The sequence below is a fragment of the Oryctolagus cuniculus genome, chromosome 12 (assembly GCF_964237555.1).
Source record: "Oryctolagus cuniculus chromosome 12, mOryCun1.1, whole genome shotgun sequence".
NCBI lineage: Eukaryota > Metazoa > Chordata > Mammalia > Lagomorpha > Leporidae > Oryctolagus > Oryctolagus cuniculus.
In genome coordinates, this window is record NC_091443.1 from 114,586,913 (window position 1) to 114,596,060 (window position 9,148).

At 38.4% G+C, this 9,148-nt stretch overlaps 1 pseudogene; it reads right to left on the minus strand.

Annotated features, from left to right (window-relative positions):
- Positions 1-6,651: 6,651 nt before the first annotated feature.
- On the minus strand, positions 6,652-8,687 carry LOC100339945 (beclin-1-like; annotated as a pseudogene).
- Positions 8,688-9,148: the final 461 nt, after the last annotated feature.

Genomic DNA, 9,148 nt, shown 5'->3' on the forward strand with positions numbered 1-9,148 from the left:
GTTGAAATCTTTACTTAATGTATGCTAAACTGATCTTCTGTATATAAAGAGAATCGAAAATGAATCTTGACGTGAATGGAAGGGGAGAGGGAGTGGATAAGGGGAGGGTTGCGGGTTGGAGGGACGTTATGGGGGGGAAGTCATTGTAATCAATATTCTCTACTTTGGAAAGTTATATTCATTAAATAAAAGTTAAAAAAATGTAGTACAAAATGATTTTTTTTTAAAATGAGGAAGTGAGGGATAACTGGAAATTACTCAACATGATTATCTGAGTAATGCTTTCCTCTACAAAAGCAATATGAAATATGTCAAAAGCTGTCAATATATATATGTCTATAGAAATTTGGAAATTACTTAAAAACTTGCCATAACCTGAGGAGTACTTAAAAATGGCATCTGAGGGGCAGGCGCTATGGATCACTTGGTTAATCCTCTGCCTGCAGCACCAGCATCCCATATAGTTGCCAGGTTCTCATCCCAGTTGCTCCTCTTCCACTCCAGCTCTCTGCTGTGGCCCGAGAAGTCAGTGGAGGATGGCCCAAGTGCTTGGGCCCTGCACCTACGTGGGAGACTAGGAAGAAACACCTGGCTCCTGGCTCCGGGTTGGCATAGCTCCAGCTGTAGTGGCCATTTGGGGGGTGAACCAATGGAAGGAAGACCTTTCTCTCTGTCTCTAGCTCTCTCACTGTCTAACTCTGTCAAATAAATAAAAAATGAAATAAATTAAAAAATGTTATATGAATTTTGGTAAAAGTGAGATTTGGGAAACTGAATAATTTTGTATTTAGATCTTCCTTCCCCTTTCTGCATAGTAGAATAAGATTGAACTTCCCTAAAGCAAAAATCCAAAACCCCAAACCTCCAAAGTTCAAACCCTGCTCACCATAAGAGAGAAATTCCAGACCTGACATCATATGAGGTATTTGGTAAAATTGTAAGCACACTAAAAATATTATATAAACCTATGAACAGTCCACATTTAAATGAGTTTCAAGATTAGACTTGAGTCCTATCCATTATTTTTCACTAAGAAATCTATAAATATTACAAAATTTAAAAATTCTATTTCCAATCTTTTTATATGAAGATTGAAAATCAACAAGTCCAGACTAACAGGAAAAATGAGCAGCTGAGCAGTCATTAGAGGAGGCAACATTAAGAAAGGGCTGCCTTTTCTTAACCAAAGTGATTTTTCTCTGGAAATCCCACTAGGAGGCCTGTCTGAATTTGAGCCAACCCATGGCTAACCTTGTAAGAAAAGGTTTCTTCCCCTCTGAGAGACTTATTGAAAACAAGAAGTAGCAGTAGTTGAACACTGAGAATACTGGAGGTTATGAAAACTATTGGAGCAAATGCATAGTACGTGAAAAACAATTTAACAGAAAAGCTGGAAATGGGATGTTATGGATTGAAGTTTTGTACCCACCTCAAAATTCACATGCTGAAGCCTTTATCTCAAGTGTGGCAATATTTGGAGATCGGACTTCTAAGGAATTAATTAAATCCTTCACCTCACCACAGTTAGAATGAATGTCATTCCTAAATATACAATTTTCAAAAGAGGAAATCCAAATGGCCAACAGACACATGAAAAAATGTTCAGGATCATTAGCAATCAGGGAAATGCAAATCAAAACCTCAATGAGGTTTCACCTCACCCCGGTTAGAATGGCTTACAAAAGGAAATCTACAAACAACAGATGCTGGTGAGGATGTGGGGAAAAAGGGCCACTAACCCATTGTTGCAGGGAATGCAAACTGGGAAAGCCGCTATGGAAGTCAGTTTGGAGACTCCTCCGAAACCTGAATATAATCTACCATACAACTCAGCCATCCAACTACTTGGAATTTACCCAAACAAAAGTAAATTGGGAAACAAAAAAGCAGTCTGCATCTTAATGTTTATTGCAGCTCAATTCACAATAGCTAAGACCTAGAATCAACCTAAATGCCCATCAACAGTAGACTGGATAAAGAAATTATGGGACATGTACTCTATAGAATACTATACAGCAGTAAAAACAATGAAATCTGGTCATTTGCAACAAGATGGAGGAATCTGGAAAACATCATGCTGAGTGAAATAAGCCAGTCCCAAAGGACAAATATTATATGTTCTCCCTGATCGGTGACAACTAACTGAGCACCTAAAAGGAAACCTGTTGAAGTGAAATGGGCACTATGAAAAACGGTGACTTGATCAGCCCTTGCCCTGGCTGTTGATGAACAACTTAATACTTTATCCCTCCTAGTATTTTTATTGTTTGTTCTACTTAATACCATTGGTTGAAGTATTTAATTCACACACAATTATTCTTAGGTGTTGAAATTTAACTGAAAAGTGATCCCCATTAAATATAAGAGTGGGAATAAGAGAGGGAGGAGATGTACAGTTTGGCACATGCTCAATTGGACTTACCCCTAATAGTAGAGTTAGAAATGTAGAGTTTCCAATTCAATCCCATCAAGGTGGCATGTTCCAATGACATCTAACTACTCAAAATGATCAGTTTCAGTTCATAATTGATCATATTGATAGTATTAAGTGTCAAAAGGATCACATAAATAAGACTAGTGTCTGCTAATACTGATAGAGTTAAAAAGCAGAGAACAATCCAACATGGGAAGCAGGATACACAGCAGACTCATAGAATGGCAGATGTTCTCAACAGCACTCTGGCCTGAGAATCAGCCCTTAAGGCATTTGGATCTGGCTGAAGAGCCCATGAGAGTATTTTAGGCATGGAAACTCAAGACACTGTGGCAAAAAAAAAAAAAAAGACCTAAATGTAAGACCTCTGTGTGTGAGATCTCAGAGGAAAGAGTGAGACATCAAAGAAGGAGGTACCTTTGTCTGAAGGGAGGAGAGAACTTCCACTTCAACTATGGCCTCATCTAAATAAGATCAGAGTTGGCGCACTCAAGAGGCTTCCATTGCCTTGGCAGTTCATGACAAGAGCCTAGGGTGATTACTGACGTCATAAATAAGAGTGCCAATTGTTAAATCAACAACAGGAGACACTGTGAACTTACTCCCCATGTAGGATATCTGTCCTCAATGTGTTGTACTATGGGAATTAATGGTATAACTAGTACTCAAACAGTGTTTGTGTTTCTGTGTGGGTGCAAACTGTTGGAATCTTTACTTAGTATTTACTAAATTTATCCTCTGTATATAAAGATAATTGAAAATGAATCTTGATGTGAATGGGATGGGAGAGGGAATGGGAGATGGGATGGTTGTGGGGGGGAGGGAGGTTATGGGGGTAAAAAGCTGTTATAATCCAAAAGTTGTACTTTGGAAATTCATATTTATTGAATAAAAGTTTAAAAAGTTGTACTTTGGAAATTTATTTTTATTAAATAAAGTTAAAAAAATAAAATATGTAAAAAAATAAACCTAATTCCCAAAACCATCACATTACTAAAGAAAAACATATAAGGAAGGTTATGAGATACTGGTCTAGGCAAAGAATTCTTGTGTAAGATCCCAGAAGCACAGGTAATAAAGGAAATATAAATAGACAAATGTAATTACATCAAGCAAGAATTTGCTGCACAAAAAATGAAATAATTAACAAAGTGAAGAGGTAATCAACAGAATGGGAAAAATATTTGCCTTCAATAAAGGATTAATATCCAAAATATATAAGGAGCTCAAGGAATTTAACAACAAAACACACAATCAAGTTAAAAATGGACAAATGACATGACAAACATTTTTCAAAGGATGAAATAAAAATAGCTACCAGAAGATGAAAAAAAAAAAAAACTCAGGATCAATACTCATCAGGGAAATGCAAATAAAAATCACAATGAGGTGTCACCTCACCCCAGTTAGAATGGCTATCATCCAAAATCAAAAAATGACAAATGCTGGCCATAATCAATAATAAGCATTCTGAAATAAGCATTAAAACTACCTCCATTTATCTAGTTTTCTAGTGCTTTCTAGTGTATACATCATAGTCTTCTTCTTTGGTTTGTTTATTCTCATCTCCCTCTTTTGAAACATAGAATTGTTCTATAGGTCAATCTTTGATATTCTTTCTAATGACTTTTACTACCCTGTATGTACTAATGATTTCCAAATTTGTCTCTCCAGAGCAGGAACCCTCCATCATTCAGATTGGTATATCATACTGCCTACTTGTGATCTCTCTTTGGTTATCTATTGTGTATTTAAATCCTAACAGGTCCAAAATGCTACTAATGTTATTCTTTCTCATACCTGTCCCTATATAGTTTTTCTTATTTAAAACTCTAAAAGTAAAATCTACTTTCAGTATGTGTTAAAACCTGTCTTCTGGACACGGTGGCAAAAAAAAAAAAAAAGACCTAAATGAAAGATCTCTGTCAGTGAGATCCCAGTGGAAAGAAGGGGCCATCAAAGAAGGAGGTACTTTCCTCTGAAGGGAGGAGAGAACTTCCACTTTGACTATGACCATGTCTAAATAAGATCGGAGTTGGTGAACTCAAGAGGCTTCCATAGCCTTGGCAGCTCACAACAAAGAGCCTCGGGTGATTACTGATAAGAGTGTCAATTGTTAAGTCAACAAGAGTAGTCACTGTGAACTTACTCCCTATGTAGGATCTCTGTCCTTAATGTGTTGTACTGTGTGAATTAACAGTGTAACTGGTACTCAAACAGTGCTCTATATTTTATGTTTCTGTGTGGGTGCAAAATGTTGAAGTCTTTACTTAATACACACTAAATTGATCTTCTGAATATAAATATAATTGAAAAAGAATCTTGATGTGAATGGAATGAGAGAAGGAATGGGAGATGGGATGGTTGTGGGTGGGAGGGAGTTTATGGGGGGGGAAAGCCACTATAATTCAAAAGTTGTACTTTGGAAATTTATATTTATTAAAAAAGTTAAAAAAATAAAAATTAAAAATAAAAAAACCTGTCTTCTGGCTAGAATTCCAGGATTTTAATTTGGAGTCTGCTGCATGTGGGCTGTATGAGTTTAGGCAAATCTCTTGGCTTTCTTGTACCTAGTTAATTCCTGTACAGGATGTCTAATATGTTACCTACTCACAGAACTGTGAGGATTAACAACGGTTTAACACATGAACAATACTTAACACAACACTTTTAATTCTGTATTATGTCCTGAAAAGTCTATTATCATCAATACAAAGGTTTCTCTCAGAGTAACACCTTCCAAAATAGATTTTAATGACACACAATCTTGAAAATAGCAATGACAATCAAGCCTGGTTTATTTATTCCTACATATAATGAAGGTAACACTGTCTTTTTGCTTTTGCTTTGATAGAAAGTTTGATGTAAAGTTAATTATTTATTATTAGTAGTGTATTTTCCTGTTCCTACATGTTGCTCTTAAATTTAATCTCACTTATAGAATATTACTATATATTAAATTGCCTATGTGCTTTATGAATAGGAGAAATCAATTTTAAAGGCACAGATAATGAATAAAATGTAATAGTTTTAAATATTCTTTGAATTTTGTATATTTAATGTTTACCTGGAAAATTATTTTATATCATTTAAGGTTTAAAAAATATTTAAAAGTATTACTATGCTGAACTGTTGAGAGCTTTACTTAATATATGCTAAATTAATCTTCTATATATAAAGATAATTGAAAATGAATCTTGATGTGAATGGAAGGGGAGAGGGAACAGGAGAGGGGAGGGTTGTGGGTGGGAGGGAAGTTATGGGTGGGGGGAAAGCCATTGTAATCCATAAGCTGTACTTTGGAAATGTATATTCATTAAATAAAAGTTAAAAAACAAAAAAGTATTACTATGCTGAAAAATATACATGATTACAGCACAGGTTTTACATTACGAAATTAAAAAAATACCATCAGTTATAAAGTGCAATACTAGATAACCTCATTTGTGTGAAGATATTTACTTTGAGAAAATGATTAAAAATATTAGCTGGGAAATAAGATAGTTATGAAAAGAAATCAGTTCTTTTGGAAGAACTTGTGGTTTTACTCACATGAAAATAGAAAATTTCTACTTCTGTAAACTTAAACATATAGTAAATATTTAATTATATTTTTGAAACAGGGTTATTTATGTTACTGGAAAAAAGCACAAAAATCCTACAGATGGCAATGATGCATGTCCCAGTCATGTGAAACAGCCTTGGAGGATTTTCAGTGGCCTTCCTCTAAGATATGCAGATTTTGGGGCCGCTGTTGTAATGCAGTATGTCAAGCCAATACTTGTGACACTGGCATCTTTCATCAGAATGATTCTGATTCAGCTTCATGTCCATGTGCCTAGGAAGTACACAGAAGATATCCCAAGTACTTAGGAACCTGCCTCCCATGTAGGAGACCATGATGATTTTCCAGACTCCTGATTTTGTCCTGGCCTAGATCCAGATTTCGTGGCCATTTTGGGTATGAAGCATTAAATAGAATCTCCATCAATCTCTGCTTCCTTCACATCATCCTTTCCTTTCTCTATTTTCTAAATCCTTGTTTTATTTTAAAGAAAGAGGGAGAGAGAGTGTCTTCCATGCATTGGTCCACTCTCCAAATGGCCCCAAGGCCTGGGCTGGGCCAGGCCAAAGTCTGGAGACAGCAACTCCACGTAGTTTCCCACATATGTGCCAGGGGCCAAAGCACGTGGGGAATCCACTGTTGCTTTCCCAGGTACTCCAACAGAGCTGGTTTGGAAGAAGAGTGGCCAGAACTCAAATTGGTGTTCATATGGAATGCCAGTATTATAGGAGGTGATTCATCCCATTGTGCCCCAACAGTCCTCTCTTCCATCTTCTGTGATGAGCTATTTCTAAAATGCTTTACTATTTCAGAACTAGGGGTTGTGCTATAGGTACCTTTTGTGTTGCACTCTAAGAGTTCTTCATATATTCCAACTGTACCTCAAACATCTCTCTCAGTGCAGACAAAAGTTTCTATTTCATATTTTAAGTGCAGGAAGTGGAGAGAGCTGAAGTCCAGTGAGAACATGTCGATCTCAGTTCAACTAAGTTGTTTTCAGGGGAAAGAGGAAAAGGCAGGCAAGGGATAAGAGTTAAAACTTTGGCAAGGGTCAGTGGCTGTCCATGGCATGTGGTAGCTCTGGAGACTGTCATGATACTTTAAAATAAAGTGGCTTTTGTGGCTTTTTGTCTTTGTTGGTATTGTAGACATATGCTGTTTAATATTACCCAAATTTAAACTTTCTGCAAAAAAAATTTGAAGCAAATTTGAGACAGCATCCCTAAGGAAAAAGTCATTTGCTATAAAATTTTAAGGATACCCAAAGCAAGACCCCAGTTGAGATTCATCAGCATGAACTTGAGAGCTTTTGTCCACTGTTCCTCAGAATTGAACTGGGTTTTGATAGAATAGGAGCCACCACTGCCTCTTGTGTCTTCAGTCTTGCCTTTCTCCACATTCTTCCTGTACGGAAGACAAAAATATGTCTCGCCCTTTTCAACCTCTTCTTTAAACTCCTGCATGCAGTTCAGGAAAGCCACCATTGCATGGTTAAACTTTTTGTCACAGAAAAACCACAACCCCCCAGAACAGTATAATGGCAGCTCCTTAGATTTGTCTGTCAGAGAATCCAGATATGAATAATTTCCATAGGGTACCAGTCAATACCTCTGAAATTTCAGACCCATCTTATTGTCCAGGGCATGAAGCAGCAATACCATCTGGCCCAAAGCAGCATTAATCTCATTCCATTCCACAGGAACACTGGACAGGCAGCACAGCTTGCAGTTATGGATTGTGCCGAAGAGTCTAGTGTGCCAGATATGGAAGGTCGTGTTGAAGACATTGGTCTTCAGCTTGTCCAGCTGCATCTGGGCATAAGACATCTGGTTTTATACACTTTTCAGCTCTTTATCCAGCTCCAGCTGCTGTCATTTTTTAAAATATTTATTTATTTGAAAGTCAGAGTTACATAGAAAGAGAAGGAGAGGGAGAGAGAGAGAGAGAGAGAGAGAGAGAGAGAGGTCTTCCATCCATTGGTTTACTCCCCAATTGGCTGCAACACCCAGAGCTGAGCCAATCCAAAGCCAGGAGCCAGGAACTTCTTCCAGGTCTCCCATGTGGGTGCAGGGGCCCAAGGACTTGGGCCATCTTCTACTGCCCTCCCAGGCCCTAGAAGAGAGCTAGATTAGAAGTAGAGCAGCCAGGTCTCAACCCAGTGCCCATATGGGATTCCTGTGCTTCAGACCAGAGCATTAACCTTCTGTGCCACAGCACTGCCCCCTGTTATTATTTACATTCATTGTATTTTGTCTGATACTCAACTTCCTCCTGATCCAGTCTCTCAGCCTCAGCCTAGACCTTCTCCAGATTTTCTGCCACTATTTTGTGGTTTGTTCCACATCTTCCAGTTCCTGGATTAGCCTTTCCTCCTCCAAGGCTAGCTCCCTTATCCCCTTCTGCAACTGTTCCCTGTCATCCTCATTCATCTGCTCTAAGATCTCCAAACAACATTAGTTCTGACACTCACTGTCAGTGACATGAAGCTGAGTGTCCAGCTGGTCTGAGAATCTGTGCATTCCACACAAAGTGAGTGATCCACACCTGTCTGGCCTGAAATGATGTCAAAAAGGTCCCCAGTGACCTCCAGTCTTGGGCTGAGGTTCTCCTTGGTGCCGCCATCGGTTGCCTTCCCATCAGAGTGAAGCTCTTGGCACTTTCTGTAGCCATCATAATGGCTGGGGGGATGAATCTGCTAGACACCATCCTGGTGAGTTTCAATAAATGCTTCCTCTCCTAAGTTAGCTTCTTCCTCTTGGGTATCTCCTGGTTTGACCTGGGCTGTGGCAAGTAATGGAGCTGTGAGTTCCTGGATGGCAACCTGGTCCAGGATCTTGAAGCTCGTGTCCAGCTTAAGGGGCTGGCTGCAGCGCTAGCACACGAAGCTCACCTGAATGGTGCTGGTGGGCATCTTGGACCCCATCCACATCTTGGGGCCCTAGAGCCAGCCATTCAGATTCAGTCAATTGTGGGGAGGACCGTAGCCTCCGGTCAGCCCAGAACAAGGCCTCCTGAATCGCCATTGCCCAAACTTTATCTCTGAAGAGAACATTTAAATATTGATTAATATAATTTATCCCTTTATGCAATTATACATTTTATTTTTTGACATATCTAGGAAATCTTTGCCTAATTTTATTTTATTTTTG